Source organism: Schistocerca nitens, chromosome 5 (genome assembly GCF_023898315.1).
Source record: "Schistocerca nitens isolate TAMUIC-IGC-003100 chromosome 5, iqSchNite1.1, whole genome shotgun sequence".
Lineage (NCBI taxonomy): Eukaryota > Metazoa > Arthropoda > Insecta > Orthoptera > Acrididae > Schistocerca > Schistocerca nitens.
In genome coordinates this window covers 418,873,215-418,895,352 of record NC_064618.1, presented here as the reverse complement: position 1 = coordinate 418,895,352, position 22,138 = coordinate 418,873,215, and the positions used below count along the sequence as shown (strand labels likewise).

The 22,138-nt window shown below is 44.0% G+C and overlaps 1 protein-coding gene across 3 annotated transcripts in view; it reads left to right on the top strand.

Annotated features, from left to right (window-relative positions):
• Nucleotides 1-22,138, top strand: part of LOC126259558 (neural cell adhesion molecule 2) — a 623,716-nt gene that overhangs the window by 268,030 nt on the left and 333,548 nt on the right. The gene's annotated exons all lie outside the window — the stretch shown is intronic.

The window sequence follows — 22,138 nt, the reverse complement described above, 5'->3', positions numbered from 1 at the left end:
GTTTCGTGACTGTACTGTTCCAGACTGACTCAGAAATGATGTTTATTGAGCGGACTAGGGTGACTAGCCCGGTGAATCCACTTGTTTTCTGCCTCCTAAGGGAACTTGAGGTGTCGGTTGTGTGGACACTTTGGATTTAATGCCACTCTTCATTTTTTCATCGTACGATGTGCGCCTGATGGTACATTTGCAACGTGTAATAACACTATTACTACCTTTGTCTTCATGGGAGCATTTGTAATGTTAATCGTGTGGTGAGCGAAATTTGCCATTTATGTATCAATTTTGTTTATTTTTTCACAATTTGACAGTAATCCCGTTACCTAAGCTGCAAGTGAGATACCGAACTTCTTTCAAATAAAGAATTATAGTAGTAAATACCAGCACCATGAGTCCCTCTCAAGTCACAGCCTATAAAGGAATTAATGAACGGTTTTATAACGCTGACCACAGGAGTGCTAGTGTAATAAGGCGAAAATCGTCGCTGTATTGTCAGGTGAGATGTGTCAATTATCAATTGTCAAAGTGCACACATACACTGTCGAAAAAAAATTAGTACTCCCTTCTAGAGGTTTCCAATTCACTCAAGATTCATTGTTGCAACAGGAGTACATGAAATGATTACATTTACAGATCAATAGCCGTCTTGAAGTAGCAGGTACCGGTTCATATTGAAACATACTTATTAGTACGTAGGGTAGCACCCACGGGAGGCAATGCGGACGCTGACTCTGGTATCCAGTCAATCCTACAGACGGCGAGTACTGTCCCATGTTACATTACGTCACGCCAGTTCGATCCCTTCACGCAGTTCTGTAAGTGTTGTTGGTTGACGTTTCGTACGATTGCTTCTCGTCCCATCATATCCCGCACGTGCTCTATTGGAGACAAGTCATGGGAACGTGCTCGCCATGTAAGTTGCTGCATATCTTGCAGAACGCGTTGAGCTTAACGGGCAGCATGTGGGCGAGTATTATCCTGTTGGAACAACACATTGCCTTGTTCCTGCAAGAACGGCAAAAAACGGATCTAATAACATTCTGCACGTACAGAGCACTGCCTAGCATTCCCTCCAGATACACCAAAGGTGAACGAGAGTTGTAGCTTATCGCTTCCCAGATAATAAGGCACAGGGTGGGGCCAGTGTGTCGTGAACGAATGCATTCTCCGAGGCAGGGGTCACCATGTCTACGCCATACGCGCAGACTACCATAACTTGCCTGCAGGCATAATCTGCTCTCATCGCACCAGTCGAGGAGTGAGTAGAAGACTGGCTAGAGGTATGCGTTCCTGTGGAAAGAACAGATACCATCTTCATATAGTTAAAGCTCACCGGTCATTTGACCATCTTCTTCTGTGTGAATGCACAAACAGAGCCCGAACTCTTGCGGGAATCGGCGGTAAAGCCGCGAGTAATGAGTTCAAATGGCTCTGAGCACTATGGGACTTAACTTCTAAGGTCATCAGTCCCCTAGAACTTAGAACTACTTAAACCTAACTAACCTAAGGACATCACACACATCCATGCCCGAGGCAGGATTCGAACCTGCGACCGGAGCGGCCGCGCGGTTCCAAACTGTAGCGCCGTTAACCGCTTGGCCACCCCGGCCCGCCGAGTAATGAGTATAATGGGCAAGGGCACTACGAATATAGTGCGGGACAATAAGTTGCGAATGTGGGTCTCACAGGAGACGTGCGAGAGATAAGTCCCTGCAGTCGCACTATCCTCTGTGTCCTCGGCTCGGTATGCTGGCACGGTAGCTCAGCGTGTTCGGTCAGAGAGCTGGCTGGCTTCTGTAATAAAAAAAAGAAAAAACTGAGTGAAAGGATCAACAACGAACTTCAACGTATGCCATGTGACGTCCGCTATGACGAAATATAACGAACCATAACGAAAAAGAAAGATGGACAGAGCTTCTGCCATGTTGGAAGGAGATCCAGGGTTCGAGTCCCGGTCGGGGCACACATTTTCAACTGCCCCGTTGACTTACATCAACGCCTATATGCAGCTAGGGGTATTCATTTCATTGTAATTTCAATGTGGTACATTTCCTCATTGCGTAGTACAATAGTTATGAATCTGCAAAATGGTGTTTGGTGTTCTTTTATTTCTTTGTTTTTAGTAGGGTCAGCAAACGAAGAAAATTATGCGATGTATTTCAAAAATCATTTTCAGTCAGAAGAAGCTCCCAACAAATCGGCAAGAACCTGTTTGCTAAAGTAACACTATTCTGCCGATGACAGTTCATTTATATCAGAGTTGCGACATATGCCGAAAGTTTTACCCTACGATTTGCCTCATTATCATATCATGAGTGTAAAAGTTGTCAGGAAGGCGAATGTTGCAATACCGGATATCGCAAAATAGGTATTTGGCCGATATCTGTCTGCAGTTCCCGTTCCACGGACTGTGGCATGATTCATTTGCCAAGAAAGGCCAGTATGCCGATTGCTCAGTGGTAGCGGCATGTTTTAGAAACTGTCTATCTAATGACGTTTATTAATGAAAGTAACAGCTAACAAATGCTAAGTATGTGTCTTGACAACATCGAATACCTATGGTACAAAATTAGTTGTTACTTTCAAGGCCATATCCAAGGAGGCACTTGGGAAAGAAGGAAGTGCTACAGCATAGTTATATTTTCTTTGATTGAGACAGCAAAAGAAATTTTAATGCGAAACGGTCCATGAGTGTTGGCACCCATAAATTTAATAAATTCTTCTGGACAGATTACACAGACTTCACATGTTCCCCAGTTTACTTTTAGTGTTAGTAGAGCGAATTCAAAATATCAGTGAAAAAATGAACCCAATCACCAGTTGTTCACTATCCTGTCATATTAATGTGGTAAGCGCCTGTGTTCAATGTCAGTGTGCAATGACGACTCAAAGACGGCAGGTGGCAGCACTAGCAGTAGAGGGTATGTAAAACGTGACGGGTGGACGCGAAAATCGCCCTTGTCGCAATATGGGGACGGAACGATGTATCTGACGTACAAAACGGCATGGTCATTGGATTCCGGGCCAGGGTTGGAAGCATCTCCGAAACTCCTAACTTTGTGAATTGTTAGCATGCCGCCGTAGTTAAAATATACCGTGCGTGGCAAAATATCGCAATCCAGAACTGGTGAAGAGGTAACTTTGTACACCACAGGCCACAGAAAACATTGGTGAACGACGGCTGCAGAAATGTTGACAGGCAAATAGACGAAGAATCGTTGAGCAACTGACCGCCCAGATAAATCAAGGGGCTACCAACAACGTCTCCTCAACGACCGCTCAGAGAACGTTGCTGCGCAAGGGTCTCCACAGGCTCCTGGTCCATGCACCCATGCTGACTGCCGTTTATCGGTGACGAAGACTGGAGTTTGCACACCAGTACAGAAGCTGTACGTACACTGACAGATGGCTTTTTCAGCTGAATCACGTTTTATGCGGTATCGCGCAGTTGGCTCTTGGCAGGTATGGCGTGAAATGTTTGGAAGTAAAGACCCTCCAACAGTCGTCGGAAGGGGCCAGGCAGGAGGAGGAATTGTTGTGGGCTGGAGAATGTTTACGTGGCATTCCCTGGGTGATCTCCTCATCGTTGAAGGCCAGTAGGTCAATAAAAGTATACATCTATCCTTGGGAATCATGTTCATCCGTATATGCGCTTTTGTTTTTTCCTCGGTACAATATCATCTACCAGCAGGACAATGCAACGTGTTACACAGTTCGCAGCGTACGTACGTGGTTCGAAGAGCACTAGGATGAGTACACCGTACTCCTCTGGCAACCGAACTCCCCGGATTAAAACGCAACCGAAAACCTGTGCGACCAAATCGATCGTATTGTACGCATCGTGGATGCTCAGCGGAGAAACTTACCGGATTTTACCACGGCAATGGATTTGGCATGGCTCCACGTCACTTCCAGAACCTCATCGACTCTCTTCTTGCACGTACGGACTGCAAAAGGTGGTTATTCAGATTTTTACTTGGTAGTCACATTTATGTGACTGGACTGCATACTTGCATTGCTGTTATTATGTACCATCTTCATAGATTAATGTCGCTAAAAGTATGATCTGGAAATTAACGTTTCCTTGTAGTAGACGTTACTATAAGGACATAGCCGTAGGCATGGTATCTGGGTAACTGCTCGATCCGACCCAATCGTTGAGCGCGTAAACGCACAGCTTCCTGGAAACGAGGAGGGGAGCATGACCCGAATCAAATTCGCCTCACGAATTAACGACGGGGCCAGCCTAGATGTGGTTTGTAGGTTGTATCCCGCATCCCACGGGAATAATACTGGATTAAAGCAAACAGGCAGGAAACGTTCTCACACTTGCTCATGAGATTTGCTCCATGCGCAGAAACATGGGAAGCATAGTTTCCATGTTGGCAGGTAAGGGAGGCGGGGTTTGAATAAGAAACTGTTGCCGTAGATATTGCGTCTGTTTGAACTCGTAATCATAATCATCATATGTTACCACTCGAAACGGTGTGGTGAAAGTATTTCTGGAAAAAACAGGAATTAGTATTTTCCAGCCACATTTTTTAGCATGAACAGATTATTTTGACCTTTGTTTAGAACTTTGAAGTTATATGTAGAAGCTCCCCATCAGAAAATTATTAAAGTAAATATACATTGGTTGAAGAAAAAAGTTAGTACACGGAGAAAGACGACGTTGAATTTGATACGATGATGGCATTTGTCACCTGGGGGTTATTAGATATACTGAAAATAGTTTCAGCGCTGTCCGCCAATAGATAGCGTTGTGGCATAGCTACCCGAGCGCCATCTGTGACTAGCCCTTAATAGGGAATGTTCACAGCAGGAAGGCTCAGTGTGGTGCAAACGAGTGAAGCGATCAGGCAACCATAAAACGGAGACGCTCTCGTGCTTCCTAAAGCGAACTGAGCGGGTTCCAAAGGGGTCGAAGGCTGGATGGTCCATTCGCAGAATTGTTGGACCTGCTGTGTCGAAAGGCAGCGATGCAGGTATCAGTGGTCACGTGAACATTCTCACACTCTTAGACGAGGTTCAAGACGTCCACGTAGCACAGACGCCAGGCAGGATCGTCTTATTGCAAGGGCAGCATTAGCACATCGTACAGCTACGACCACCCAGATTACACTGTCTTCATAGTCAGACAGATATGCCGCAACAAGAAACTGGATTGTAAAAGCAAACTCACAAATACGAGGTGTGGCTAGAAAAAAAACCGGACTAGTACTGGCGAAACAATAAAACGAATGCAATAAGGCTGAAAGTCGCGTGGCCTGTCACGTGACTCTCGCTCCGCCTACTGCTCGAGTTTCATCTGCCTCCTGCACTCAGTCTGCCCGTGGCGTCTGTTTTAAGTAGTTGACGTTTTGTCTGTGCGTCGGAAAATGTTGAGTGTACAGAAAGAACAGCGTGTTAACATCAAATTTTGTTTCAAACTAGGAAAATCTGCAAGTGAAACGTTTGTAATGTTACAACAAGTGTACGGCGATGATTGTTTATCGCGAACACAAGTGTTTGAGTGGTTTAAACGATTTAAAGATGGCCGCGAAGACACCAGTGATGACACTCGCACTGGCAGACCATTGTCAGCAAAAACTGATGCAAACATTGAAAAAATCGGTAAACTTGTTCGACAAGATCGCCGTTTAACAATCAGAGCAGTGTCTGAGTTAACAGGAGTTGACAAGGAAAGTGTTAGGCAGATTCTTCATGAAAGTTTGAACATGAACAAAAAAATGGTTCCAAAGTGTCTCACAATTGAACAGAAGGAACGCCGAAGAATGATTTGTTCTGACATCCTGGAAAACATTGAAAGTGATCCCACCTTCTTACAAAATGTTATTACTTGCGATGAATCGTGGTTTTTTACTTACGATCCCGAAACTAAACGCCAATCGATGCATTGGAAAACTCCTGGTTCTCCACGACAAAAAAAAGCACGAATGTCAAAATCGAAATTCAAGGCAATGATGATTGTTTTTTTTGACATCAAAGGGATTGTGCATATTGATTGGGTATCAGAGGGACAAACATTGAATCAGCATTACTACATTAGCGTCCTGGCTACCCTACGTGAGCGAGTACGGAGAAAACGGAACGATTTGTGGAGAAAAAAGTCATGGATCCTTCACCAAGACAATGCCCCAGCTCACAGTGCGTTGTCAGTGAAGACGTTTTTGGCAAAACACAACATTCCCATCTTAGATCATCCACCCTACTCACCTGATTTGGCCCCCTGTGACTTTTTTCTTTTCCCTAAAGTCAAGTCAGCTTTGAAAGGAACTAGATTTGAGACTGTTGAAGCAGTAAAAGAAAAAGCGACGGAAGTAATGTATGGACTTACCGAAAATGATCTGCAGCATTGCTATGAACAGTGGAAAATTCGTATGGAGCGGTGTAGAGACCGAGGAGGAGAGTACATTGAAGGAGATAACATGAAATTGTAAATAATTGTAAATAAATGTTTTTTTCCAGCATCAGTCCGGTTTTTTTCTAGCCGCACCTCGTAAATATATAGATTTACGACAACAGTAGACTGAAGATTAAGAGACTCGTATGCAAAAGTCAATGTGGTAATAAGTGAGATACTAATGTGCTGAACTGCGACGAGATGTGTCTGAAATTCTCTAAGGTTATTTGATAACTCAATATTGGATATCACAGTAGGCGGTTCAGGTGAAGAAGCGTGACACCTCTAAAGAGTGTAATCAGAGAAGATAGACAAAAAACTTAAGTACAAGGAAGGTAACGCCGAAGTAACATTTAGTAACAGAATTCTTAAACTGATCGACGTCAGAAGACTCAAAAAAGTTCATGGAAAGATAGGAATGCAGCCACAAAAATCTCTTAGGAATGAAATAAATGGAAAGTGCAGGGAAGCCAAGGCGCAATGGCTGAAGGATGAAATCCAAAAAGAAAAGGTCGTCTCAAGAACTAGTTTAGTACATAGAAATGACAATACTACCTTCAGGGAAATTAAAAGCAAGGGCGACAGCATTAAGAGTACAATTGCAACCCCATTGTTAAGAGCAGAAAGGAGAGCGGATGGATGGGAAACTACACTGAAAGTCTCTGCGAGGGAGAGGACTTTTCTGGTAACGTGATAGAAGTACAAATGTTATTCGAAATGGAAGACATAGGGGATGTAATAATAGAATTGAACAGACCTTTGGATGACTTGCGATGTTATAAGGAAGGAGGGATAGACACCATTCCTCCATAATTTGTGAAATCATTGTCGAAGAGGCAATAAAGTGTCTGTTAAAGTTGGTGTATACTATCTCTGTGATTGGAGACATACAATCAGACTTTCGGAAAAATATTACCCACACAATGCCGAAGATGGCAGGGATAGGTAGGTGGGAGAATTATCGCACAATCAGCTTCACATCTCACACATCCAAATTACGGCAAGAATAATATACAGAAGAATATAAAAACTGAAGATCTGTTAGATGTCGTTGAGCTTGACTGGTTTGACACAGCCCGCCCCGAATTCCTCTCCTCTGCCAAGTTCTTCATCTCAGAGTAGCACCTGGAAGCTACGTCCCCAATTATATGCTAGTTGTTCCTTTACAGTTTTTAACCTCTACAGCTCCCTGTATTACCATGGAAATTATTTCCTGATGTCTTAACAGATGTCCTACCATCCGGTCCATTCTTCATGTAAATATTTTCCATATATTCCGTTCCTCGCCGATTCTGTGGAGAACCCCACCATGTTATAGTTCTGGGTGGAGATTTTAATTTGCCGGATATAGACTGGGAGACTCAAACGTTCATAACGGGTGGCAGGCGCAAAGGATCCAGTGAAATTTTTTTAAGTACTTTATCTGAAAACTACCTTGAGCAGTTAAACAGAGAACCGACTCGTGGCGATAACATATTAGACCTTCGGGTGACAAACAGACCCGAACTATTTGAAACAGTTGACACAGAACAGGGAATCAGCGATCATAAAGCGGTCACTGCATCGATGATTTCAGCCGTAAATAGAAATATTAAAAAAGGTAGGAAGATTTTTCTGTTTAGCAAAAGTGACAAAAAAGCAGATTTCAGAGTACCTGACGGCTCAACAGAAAAGTTTTGTCCCAAGTACAGAGAGTGTTGAGGATCAGTGGACAAAGTTCAGAACCATCGTACAATATGCGTTAGATGAGTATGTGCAAAGCAATATAGTAAGAGATGGAAAAGAGCCACCGTGGTACAACAACCGAGTTAGAAAACTGCTGCGGAAGCAAAGGGAACTTCACAGCAAACATAAACATAGCCAAAGCCCTTCAAACAAACAAAAATTACTTGAAGGGAAATGTAGTGTGAGGAGGGCTATGAGAGAGGCGTCCAATGAATTCGAAAGTAAAGTTCTATGTACTCACTTGGCAGAAATTCCTAAGAAATTTTGGTCTTATGTCAAAGCGGTAGGTGGATCAAAACAAAATGTCCAGACACTCTGTGACCAAAATGGTACTGAAACAAAGGATGACAGACTAAAGGCCGAAATACCAAATGTCTTTTTTCAAAGCTGTTTGACAGAGGAAGACTGCACTGTAGTTCCTTCTCTAGATTGTCGCACAGATGACAAAATGGTAGATATAGAAATAGATGACAGAGGGATAGAGAGACAATTAAAATCGCTCAAAAGAGGAAAGGCCGCTGGACATGATGGGATACCAGTTCGATTTTACACAGAGTACGCGAAGGAACTGGCCCCCCTTCTTGCAGCGGTGTACCGTAGGTCTCTAGAAGAGCGTAGCGTTCCAAAAGATTGGAAAAGGGCACAGGTCATCCCCGTTTTCAAGAAGGGACGTCGAACAGATGTGCAGAACTATAGACCTATATCTCTAACGTCGATCAATTGTAGAATTTTGGAACACGTATTATGTTCGAGTATAATGACTTTTCTGGAGACTAGAAATCTACTCTGTAGAAATCAGCATGGGTTTTGAAAAAGACGGTCGTGTGGAACCCAGCTCGCGCTATTCGTCCACGAGACTCAGAGGGCCATAGACACGGGTTCACAGGTAGATGCCGTGTTTCTTGACTTCCACAAGGCGTTCGATACAGTTCCTCACAGTCGTTTAATGAACAAAGTAAGAGCATATGGACTATCAGACCAGTTGTGTGATTGGATTCAAGAGTTCCTAGGTAACAGAACGCAGCATGTCATTCTCAATGGAGAGAAGTCTTCCGAAGTAAGAGTGATTTCGGGTGTGCCGCAGGGGAGTGTCTTAGGACCGTTTCTATTCACAATATACATAAATGACCTCGTGGATGACATCGGAAGTTCACTGAGGCTTTTTGCAGATGATGCTGTGGTGTATCGAGAGGTTGTAACAATGGAAAATTGTACTGAAATGCAGGAGGATCTGCAGCGAATTGACGCATGGTGCAGGGAATGGCAATTGAATCTCAATGTAGACAAGGGTAAAGTGCTGCGAATACATAGAAAGATAGATCCCTTATCATTTACCTACAAAATAGCAGGTCAGCAACTGGAAGCAGTTAATTCCATAAATTATCTGGCAGTACGCATTAGGAGTGATTTAAAATGGAATGATCATATAAAGTTGATCGTCGGTAAAGCAGATGCCAGACTGAGATTCATTGGAAGAATCCTAAGGAAATGCAATCCGAAAACAAAGGAAGTAGGTTACAGTGCGCTTGTTCGCCTACTGCTTGAATACTGCTCAGCAGTGTGGGATCCGTACCAGATAGGGTTGATAGAAGAGATAGAGAAGATCCAACGGAGAGCAGCGCGCTTCGTTACAGGATCATTTAGTAATCCCGAATGCGTTACGGAGATGATAGATAAACTCCAGTGGAAGACTCTGCAGGAGAGACGCTCAGTAGCTCGGTACGGGCTTTTGTTAAAGTTTCGAGAACATACCTTCACCGAAGAGTCAAGCAGTATATTGCTCCCTCCTACGTATATCTCGCGAAGAGACCATGAGGACAAAATCAGAGAGATTAGAGCCCACACAGAAGCATACCGACAATCCTTCTTTCCACGAACAATACGAGATTGGAATAGAAGGGAGAACCGATAGAGGTACTCAGGTACCCTCCGCCACACACCGTCAGGTGGCTTGCGGAGTATGGATGTAGATGTAGATGTAGAACCTACTCATTACTTATCAGTCCACCAAATTTTCAGCATTATTCTGTAGCACACTTCTATAATGTTTAGATTCTATTCTGTTCCGATTTTTCCACAGTCCATGTTTAACTACCATATAACGCTGTGCTCCAAACGACCATTCTCGGAAACTTCTTCCTCAAAGTAAAGTCTATATTTGAGACTAGTCGACTTTTCTTGTCGAGGAATGTAGACAGCAGAATTCGTTAACTTCATCTATTTTATTATCACCAATCCTAATTCCAAGTTTCTCGCTGTTCTCATTTTTAATACTTCTCTTACTTTCATGTTTCTTCGATTGTTCGTTCCATTCAGCAGATAATGTAATTTTTCTTCACTTTAATTGAGGATAGCAATGTTAGCAGCGAATGATTGATATACTTTCACCTTGAATTTTATTTCCACTCTCCAGTATTTCTGTTATTTCAGTCATTGCTCCTTTGAGGTACAGATTGAACAGTAGGGGCGAAAGACTACATCCTTGTGTTATACCCATCTGAATCCGAGCACTTCAGTCTTGGGCTTCTACTATTTTTAAACCCTCTTGGTTCTTGTTCATATTGTATATCACCACTTTTTACCTGTAGCTTACCCGTATTTTTCTTAGAATTTGGAACATATTGCACCGTTTGACACTGTAGAACTCTTTTTACAGGTAGACAAATCCTGTGAACATGTCTTGACGTTTCTTCAGTCTTGCTTCCATTATCATTCGCAGTGTCAGAATTGCCTCTGTGGTGCCCTTGCCTTTTTAGAGCCAAACTGATCGCCATAAATACATCCTCAATTTTCTTTTCCATTCTTCCGTACATTTTTCTTGTCATCAGCCTGGATTCATGAGTTGTCAAGCTGATAGTGCGATAGTTCTCGCAATTGTCGCCTCTTCCAGTGTTAGGAATTGTGTGGATGAATTTTCCCGAAAGTTAAATGGTATATGGCCCGACTCAAACATTCTACATACCAAAGTGAAAAGTCTTTTGGTTGCCACTGCCTTCAATTAGTTCAGGCATTCTGACTGAATGTAATTTATCCCTTCTGTCTTATTTGATCCCAAGTCTTCGAAACCTCTTTTAAAATCTGATTCTAACAATGGATTCCCTATCTCCTCTCTGTCGATTGCTGTTTCTTCTTCTATCATATCAGACAAGACCTCCAACTCACATCGGCCGTGAATGTACTCTTTCCAACTATATGCTCTCTCATCTAACCGAGCGAGGTGGCGCAGTGGTTAGACACTGGACTCGCATTCGGGAGGACGACGGTTCAATCCCGCGTCCGGCCATCCTGATTTAGGTTTTCCGTGATTTCCCTAAAAATCACTCCAGGCAAATGCCGGGATGGTTCCTCTGAAAGGGCACGGCCGACTTCCTTCCCCATCCTTCCCTAATCCGATGAGACCGATAACCACGCTGTCTGGTCTCCTTCCCCAAAACCAACCAACCAACCAACCATCTCTCATCTACATTCAGTTTACTTCCCATTGCACTATTAATGTTACCATCCTAGCTTTTAATTCCAAAGAAGGTTGTTTTGACGTTTGTATATTCTGAGTCAGTCTTTTCGACAATCTTTTCTTTTCGATTTCTTCACATTTTACATTTAACTATTTCGTCTTAATTTCCCTGCACTTCCGATATATTTCATCCCTAAGTGAATTTTTTGTCTTTGTTCCAGAATTTCCCTGAACATTTTTGCACTTTCTTCTTTCATCGATCAACTAAGTATATCTCCTCACATCCACAGTTTCTTCGCATTTAGCATCTTTGTACCTATCTCTTTCTTTCCAACTTGTGTGATTGCCATTTTTACAGTTGTCCATTCCTCTTCAACTGAACTGCCTACTGACCTATTTATTATTGCTGTGTCTACAGCCTTAGAGAACTTAAAGCATTTCTCTTCATTTCTTAGTACTTCCGTATCTCACTTTTTTGCGCATTGATTCTTCCTGACTAATGTCTTAAACTTCAGCTTACCATTCCTCAGTACTACATTGTGATCTGAGTCTATATCCGCTCCTGGATATCTGGATATAGACAAACGAGTATGTGATTTCGGAATCTCTGTCTGACCATGACGTAATTTAACTGAAATCTTCCGGTATCTCCCGGCCTTTCCCAAGTATATCTCCTCCTATTGTGATTCTTGTACAGTGCATTCGCTATTAGAAGCTCAAATTTATTGCAGAACTCAGTTAGTCTCTCTTCTCTCTCATTCCTAGTACCAATCCCATATTCTCCAGTAAACCTTCCTTCTACTGCATCCCCTGCAACAGCATTCAAATAATCCTAGGATTATTAGATTTTCACCTGTTTTTAGGAATTGAATTACTCGTTTAATATCCTTATATATTTTCTATGTCACTTCATCCTAGGCTTGAGATGTCAACGTGCATACCTGAACTATCATTGTCGGTGTTGGTTTGCTATCGGTTCTGATGAGAACAACTCTTTCACTGAACTGTCCACCATAACTCACTCTCTGCCTTACCTCCCCATTCATAACGGATCCTACTCCCGTGATACCACTTTCTGCTGCTGTTGATGTTACCCTACACTCATCTGACGAGAATCCTAATTTCCATTTCACATCACTGACCCACACTGTATCTATACTGAGAGTTATCATTTTCCTTTTCAGATTTTCCAGCTTCCCTACCACGTTCAGACTTCTGATATTCCACGCCCCGATCAGCATAATGTTATCTTTTCGTTTGCTATTCAATATTTTTCTCATCGTCACCTCCCATTTGGCAGTCTCCTCCCCCTCCCCCGACCCCCGCCCTCCGGAAAACCAAAAGGGGACGACTCTGGAATCTTTTGCCAATGGAGAGATAATCATGACACTTTTTTAATTACAGGCTACATGTACTGTGGTTACATATAATGTGTCTATAATGCAGTGGTTACCTTTGAATTCTGTATCCTCATGCCTTTTATCATTGCTGATTCTAGGGGCAGTTTCCCAAACTAAGCGCAAGAGAGTGTTCTGAAACTCTATCCACTCATCGGCACTCTTTGACAAGGCCGTTGGCAGAGTGAGGATGAATTCTTGTGCCAGAAATCTTCGACCGCCTTTGCTGATGAATTTTATTCAACGTTGATACTGTGACGAGCTTGAAATCAAAGACCCTACCCATAGAATAGGGATGCATTCGGCTTGGCATTAGTAAATGTAAATGCACTAGAGAAGCAGCTGCGACGTAGCGCTTGGTAATTGAAACAAGAATTCAGAAACTTCAAGCCACATTTGCTACACTTCTTGATATAGAAAACGCGTTCAACAGTGGGATATGGATAATATTCAAAATTCTAGAAAGAATAGGAGTAAGCTATAGGAAAAGACGGGTAATATAATCGTACAATATGTACAAGAACAGGAAGTCAAACATGACTGGAAGACAAGAAACGTCTTGTTCCGATTCAAGACAATGTAAGCCAGGGATGCAGTTATCCTCCTCTACGGTTGAGTCCGCACATTGAAGAGGCAATGATGAATATAAACGAGAGGACCAGGACTGGGTTAACATGGGATGAAAGAATAGCAATGATAAGATCTGAGGGAGACTTTGCTCTCCACAGTCAATGCGATGAAGAATTTCAGGACTTACTCACTGGAACAAAATGCCTACGGAGCACAGAGTAAGGATTTAGGAGATTCCGTTGGGTAAGTTCTGGAATTCTTCTTCGCGTTGACTGAGGAATGGCGGCCGAACACTTCTGGCACAATAAGCCACCCTCACTCTGCCAACGACCTTGTCAAAGAGTGCCGATGAGAGGTTCAAATGGCTGTAAGTACTATAGGACTTAACATCTGAGGTCATGAGTCCCCTAGACTTAGAACTACTTAAACCTAACTAACCTAAGGACATCACACACATCCATGTCCGAGGCAGGATTCGAACCTGCGACAGTAGCAGTCGCGTCGTTCCGGACTGAAGCGCCTACAACTTCTTGGCCACAACGGCCGGCTCCGATGAGCGGACAGAGGTTTATACCACTCTCTTACCCTTAGTGTGCGAAACTGGCGCTGAAGGTGCTTGAATCTGGAATGATCGAAGGCATGAGGATGCAGAAGGCAATGAAAACCACTGCATTATAGACGCATTGTATGTATCCAGAGTACATGTGACCTGTAACTGAAAAATTGTCATGATGATCGCTCCATTGGCAAAAGATACTGAACGAAGAAAGACAAACGTATTGAGAAGTATCAAAAACGGGATTAATGAGAAGCATAACATCAAACTAGGGGGACCACGAAGCTACTTCGGAAACTAAACAACATCTTACGGAGGAAGGAAGGAGGGTATAAAGCGCAGGCTATCCCAGGCAAAGAGGGTATTCTTGGCCTAAAGAAGCCTAATAGTATAAAAACATTGATCTTAATTTGAGGCAGGAATTTCTGAGATTGCACATCTGGAGCGCGTCATTGTGTGGAAGTGAATCACAGACAGTGGGAAATCCAGAAAAGGAGACAGACGAAAAGTGCTGTTTTATTCTACAGAAGGACACTGGAAATTAGATGAACCTGTAAAGAATGAGGAGATTCTCTGCAGAATCTGAGGAGAAAGAAACGTACCGAAAAGAAGGGACGGGATGGTAGGACGTGTGTGAAGACATTAATGATTAACACCCATGATGTTTGAGGGGGCTGTAGACGATAATTCTTGGCGGGCCACATCTAACCAATCAGAAGAATATATTTAAAAAGTCGAACTGAGCAGTTGGTATAAAACGAAGGTAGCTCTAAGAAAGAATAAGTGATACAGGATACATACTGTTCCCTCACAAGGTACTCCTGCGCGAAACGTATCTGGGAGAAAGGGATGGGAGGCTTAAGAATACTGTCAACAATACCCGAGTTGGACACGAATTGTACGCTGCAACTGACAAAATGTATACCGTACTCAGTCACTAACGTTTTTCTCTGCTGAGTTTAATAAAGTAGAGGCCCACAACTCAGGTATGAAGTGCGTGAGGGGAAGGAAACATGTTACTAAAAAAACGGTTTCCATTGGTATCGAACCTTAAGTCTCGTAATCTACTCGTTATTCGATAACAAATACATATAACATGTAACAATGCTCCTCGTGGATGCAGGACGAAATCATAGTGTTATCCAGATGACACAGTCATATATACTGCGGTGACAGAAGTCATGCTGTAGAGACATGGACATGTATAGATGGTGGAAGTATAACGTACACTCGGAATAAATGGATGGTACATTGGCTGTCATTTGCACTTAGGTGATTAATTTGGAATGATTATGGCCACACGACGGGAACTAACAGACTTAGAACGCGGAATGGTTGTTTGAGCTAGACGCATGACTATTTCGGAATCGTTTGGTAATCCAGTATTTCTGAGTTCTACAATGTCAAGCGTGTGCCGAGAATAAATTCAGACGTTACCTCTCACTCCACGTAACGACCGAGAGGAGCGGCCTTTGCGCAGAGCGATCAGGATAACAGACAAGGATCGGTTGAGTAGGAATAGAGGTTCCAGCCTATTCCACGTAAACATAGCCCACACCATTATGGAGGCACCACCAGCTTGTACAGCGCCTTGTTGACACACTGGGACCAGGGCTTCGTGAGGTCAATGTCAAACTCGAAACCTTACCAACTGACCAGACCATGGTTTTCCAGTCGTCAAGGATTCACCGATATGGCCACGAGCCCAGAAGAGGCACTGCAGGCGATGTCGTGCTGTTAGCAAAGGCACTGACGACGATCGTCCGTTGCCATAGTCCATTAACGACAAACGACAAATTTCGCTGAACTGCCCAGCCGGCCGGAGTGGCCGAGCGGTTCTAGGCGCTTCAGTTTGGAACCGCGCGACCACTACGGTCGCAGGTCCGAATCCTGACTCGGGCATGGATGTGTGTGATATCCTTAGGTTAGTTAGGTTTAAGTAGTTCTAAGTTCTAGGGGACTGATGACCACAGATGTTAAGTCCCATAGTGCTCAGAGCCATTTTTGAACTGTCCAAACGGATACATTCGTAGTCCATCCCACACTGATTTCTGTGGTTACTACAATAGTATGCGTTGCAGCAAATCAGTCATTGAAGCTCAAAAATGAATAAAATCTTTACCGGATAAAATAAACCTCACAGGAAATTTGGACATCAGAAAAGAAGTTGTTTCATTGTGTCTGTACAGCGTCTTACCGAAGACCCGCCGGTTTTGCCATGAACTGCATGATGTTAACTCAATAATTGCTGCAAATTGAGCACTAAGTTGAGTCTGCTGCATGGCATGATCGTACATTCTTGGAAAATTACTTTTAATATAAACCACAGTGACCTTTTTCAACAACGCATGCTTTTGAGAAGCCAAAGTTTCTAGCATTTTGCAGCAGATACTTCTGATTCACAGTATCCGTAATACGCTGGAATGGAATTACGTTACGTTGGAGTCTTTGGCCTGTGTTTCGATGAATGGAGTAGTTGGCGCTAAATTATACTAGTACAGGTTTGTGTACCATCGAAAAAATTGGAATAACACATTTCTCAATGACAAATTATATGGGAGAAGAGAATGTGGTTCGTGAATACGGACGTAAATTCTCAAGATAACAGCTCAAAGTCGAGAAACAGTATTCAGACTTCACATTTCTGGCCTGTTGTATACTACACCTCCCCCGACTCGAACTACCCTCTCAGGCGTTCCATTAACAGCTGGTTGCTGCCTGTAACAATAATTGCACTTGACTGAATTCTCATTTCACTCCGTTTACCTCGGAAGGAGATTAGCGCAGAGCAAGTTCCTTCTTGACCCGGTGTGGAATTGCCACAAATTTCTCCGGTAAATATTATAGCGCGACATAGACGCAGCGAGGAGAGGTTCCGCTCTGGCGAAGAGCACGACGCGAATTTGTGAAACGAGATCAGGAGGGTTATTCGCAGCACGATGTCGGCAGTTTACGCGCTGGCGGGACGTCGTTAATTCGATGCAGGCTCGTTACGACACGCCACTTGCGGGGCGGGGCCCTTAACGAACTGACGGACGCCCGTGGCGGCGGGGCAGGGGCGGGGGCGGGGGTGGGTGGTGGGTGGCGGGGGCGGCGCGGGCGGCGCCTTCTGCGCGAATTAAAGACGAGCAGTCGCACGCTTCCTCGCTCTGCCGACAACCCTCTGTGCAGATCACTCAGGCCATTCTAATCACCGGTAATTCAATCAGATTACTGTAGTGGTTTCCTTCAGTTGGTTCCACTCTGGGCACAAAATACAGCAGTGATCGTCCTGCCCTTTCACACATTTTAATAATTGTTGGATGCCCGACTGCTGATGGTAACCCATGATTATGAATAGACAGGACAAATGGAATGCAGCTGTTACGGAACCATGTACATTTAGAATCTTTTGTAATATTCTGTGCCGCGGAATGTATGTCTCGGTCCGTAAAAACGGAACCCTGAGTGGATCGCTTTTCTGTCCGTCCATCTGTCTGTCTGTCTGTCCGATTATCAAGAATCCTTTTTCTCACGAACGAGTTAACGTATCATGTTCAAATTTGTGTCACATATTAAGGTCTATAACCCTTGGCGATGTAAGGATTTTAAGCTTGTCAGTCGTTTCAATCAAAAAAATACGACCATATTTTGATATTAGGAAATTCATTCATGAAAACCTGTATGGTGTGTGTACTGGGTGTATCGTGTATTGACCCGGCGATCTAGAAACGACGGACAGGCTTCGTCCCGCCGTAGCCCTCAGTGGTTCGCAACCCCACAACTGGCCACAGCAGTCCAGCCACTCCCCCAAAATGGCTCTGAGCACTATGGGACTTGACATCTGAGGTCTTCAGTCTACTAGTACTCAGAACTGCTTAAACCTAACTAATCTAAGGACATCACACACATCCATGCCTGAGACAGGATTCGAACCTGCGACCGTAGCGGTCGCGCGGTACCAGTCTGAAGCGCCTAGAACCGCTCGGCCACAGCGACCGGCCCCCACTCCACCACCATCCCACACAGAACCTGGGATTATTGTGCGGTTCGGCCCCCAGTGGATCACCCCGGGAAACGTCTCGTACCAGATGAGTGTAACCGCAGATTTTCTCGTCGTAGAGTAATTATGGTGTACGCGTACGTGGAGACAGTGTTTGCGCAGCAATCACCGACATAGACACCTATAGGGTGCTTCCCATTGACCTAGAATCATGAAATTTCTCTTGAAGTAAGATTTCACAGTACAAGTAAAGGAAAAAAAAATCAGAACTTGTTGACTTGTAATTAAATATGACCAAAAAAATTCTTTTCTCATTTGCAATACGATTTCAAACTTGAAATTACAACATTCTAGAAAGCCTTCGAATCCCTTGGACCTATATCTTGTTAGTATCAACGTTGATAACAGGCATAAAGCGTCAACAACCTCGATTCCTGGAATGGATAAACTGTCTGCATACATATTAAAGTTTGAAGAGAATCCTCTGTGCACTAGTCGCACTCGCTTCTGGCCAATTTTTCTTTTCTGTAAAATGAGACCTCGGGCATGGGTGTGTGTGTTGTTCTTAGCATAAGTTAGTTTAAGTAGTGTGTAAGTCTAGGGACCGATGATCTCAGCAGTTTGGCCCAATAGGAATTCACACACATTTGAATTTTTTTTTTGTAAAATATGAAAATGAGTCAACTGCTACGTGTCAGAGCGTTTGGTCTGGTTGCCAGCGAGCAGATCACATCGTCCACATCGCTGGATTTGGTTACGAGGCTATAACACTCTTATGCATTGTGCTGTCAGCTTTCCAGCACTTCGCTGTGCCAGGAAGGGCCATTAACGGGTGAAGATTTTGGGGCGATGGAAGTTTCTGCAAATCAGCGATAAACTAGCTAAGACAGAGAATAATTACTTATTGCCCGCGTAGTCCTTCTTAATATTTAAGTTTCCTTACTTTTGTACTTTCTGGGGAACCTCGTCCTTTTGATTTTACATGGAAGAAGCAATATGTTATTCGGCCAGTTCAAGCTTGCAACTTCAACAAAGATATCACATAAGCATCTAATATTACCATTGATCTTTTCTGTCGGTTCAGAGGCCTCATATACATTATCATGCAATGAACACGGACTTTGACCAATATAATTTTAACTGAAGATGTGTTCCTTCTGAAGCTGAAACTTTAAGTAGCGATTTACGTATCAAGCCACCATGTGAGGGTTCTTACATAAAAACATGAAGGCGAATGGTAGTCAATAGTTGAAAATGAAGCACACATTCTGTGCCCTGCGATCGCACTATACAAACATTTATTATCAAACATTTATTATTCCAAGATGACCGGTATGTTGCCATCATCTGATCTTATGAAACTTTTTAAACAACTACCAAGACACATTACATGAACCCAAAGCGCAAAATGTGCTCCGCTTGTGTACATATGTTGATAAAAATGATGCTAGATATCATCCTCTTATTATCTATGCATATCGGCGTCGAACATGTCTCTTCCAAGCTTTCCCGTGCAATACTACGCTTCAGCGCCTGGATTAGTTAGTTCAGTATCTGCTACGAATATAGGAAATTACTTCGAGCTGCGTGTTTGCTTCAGCAAAACCACAACCAGGCTACTCACTCATTGTTTACCAATCAGAGGTAATGCTTTACCATACACTTTTCCTCTGTTTCTTCGAAAGACAATTAATTACATATTGTAGCCTTATTTGCCTCCAAACACAATCAGGCTGAAACTCTGGCTACAACCACACTACTTTCGAAAGGAAATCGGCGAACTTGTTTTATGAGATTTAATCGAATCTCCAGTATAATTTCGATATCGCTACCCCCAAGATTCGTAACGTATTCGTAGATAGCTAGACTGGTGAACATTGTTGAGCAATTTGGAGGAATGTTCTTATGATACACTCCTGGAAATGGAAAAAAGAACACATTGACACCGGTGTGTCAGACTCACCATACTTGCTCCGGACACTGCGATAGGGCTGTACAAGCAATGATCACACGCACGGCACAGCGGACACACCAGGAACCTCGGTGTTGGCCGTCGAATGGCGCAAGCTGCGCAGCATTTGTGCACCGCCGCCGTCAGTGTCAGCCAGTTTGCCGTGGCATACGGAGCTCCATCGCAGTCTTTAACACTGGTAGCATGCCGCGACAGCGTGGACGTGAACCGTATGTGCAGTTGATGGACTTTGAGCGAGGGCGTATAGTGGGCATGCGGGAGGCCGGGTGGACGTACCGCCGAATTGCTCAACACGTGGGGCGTGAGGTCTCCACAGTACATCGATGTTGTCGCCAGTGGTCGGCGGAAGGTGCACGTGCCCGTCGACCTGGGACCGGACCGCAGCGACGCACGGATGCACGCCAAGACCGTAGGATCCTACGCAGTGCCGTAGGGGACCGCACCGCCACTTCCCAGCACACTAGGGACACTGTTGCTCCTGGGGTATCGGCGAGGACCATTCGCAACCGTCTCCATGAAGCTGGGCTACGGTCCCGCACACCGTTAGGCCGTCTTCCGCTCACGCCCCAACATCGTGCAGCCCGCCTCCAGTGGTGTCGCGACAGGCGTGAATGGAGGGACGAATGGAGACGTGTCGTCTTCAGCGATGAGAGTCGCTTCTGCTTTGGTGCCAATGATGGTCGTATGCGTGTTTGGCGCCGTGCAGGTGAGCGCCACAATCAGGACAGCATACGACCGAGGCACACAGGGCCAACACCCGGCATCATGGTGTGGGGAGCGATGTCCTACACTGGCCGTACACCACTGGTGATCGTCGAGGGGACACTGAATAGTGCACGGTACATCCAAACCGTCATCGAACCCATCGTTCTACCATTCCTAGACCGGCAAGGGAACTTGCTGTTCCAACAGGACAATGCACGTCCGCATGTATCCCGTGCCAACCAACGTGCTCTAGAAGGTGTAAGTCAACTACCCTGGCCAGCAAGATCTCCGGATCTGTCCCCCATTGAGCATGTTTGTGACTGGATGAAGCGTCGTCTCACGCGGTCTGCACGTCCAGCACGAACGCTGGTCCAACTGAGGCCCAGGTTTAAATGGCATGGCAAGCCGTTCCACAGGGCTACATCCAGCATCTCTACGATCGTCTCCATGGGAGAATAGCAGCCTGCATTGCTGCGAAAGGTGGATATACACTGTACTAGTGCCGACATTGTGCATGCTCTGTTGCTTGTGTCTATGTGCCTGTGGTTCTGTCAGTGTGATCATGTGATGTATCTGACCCCAGGAATGTGTCAATAAAGTTTCCCCTTCCTGGGACAATGAATTCACGGTGTTCTTATTTCAATTTCCAGGAGTGTAGTTACTGCGAAAGACAGATAGATAGGTAGATCGATACAGAGAGAGGAAATATATATATATATTTAAGAACCATATACATAAACTACATGTAATTAATGCTCTATCATGTTGGTCTACAAAATTGCCTGAAATGCGCTACAAAGATGCTACAAACGTAAGATTTGAAAATGTGTAGCCGGCCGGTGTGGCAGTGCGGTTCTGGGCGCTTCAGTCTGGAACCGCGTGACCGCTACGGTCGCAGGTTCGAATCCTGCCTCGGGCATGGATGTGTGTGATGTCCTTAGGTTAGTTAGGTTTAAGTAGTTCTAAGTTCTAGGGGACTGATGACCACAGATGTTGAGTCCCATAGTGCTCAGAGCCATTTTGAAAATGTGTACAGATTCAACAGCAATCATATTTTCTAAAGCCTAAGAACCAGAATGAAAATATTATTTTTGTATACAATTTCGATTAATGATTGACATCTTTGCAGAGTTAAGAACTGAGAAACATACAAAGTACCATAAAAGTCATGTTTTACACCAAAAGTGTTTCCTGAACCTATATGTATCACATTTTTCAACTCTTACGGAAACATAAAGTAAAAAATTCTTTCACATTCATAAATTCCACTCTGATACTGCAGCAGAGAATCGCTGGTGCTTATTTTATCAGCAGCTTTTATTTCTTTTAAGTCTCTTTTTGTTCAGTAGCCTCAAATTTAAACAGCCGTTCCTG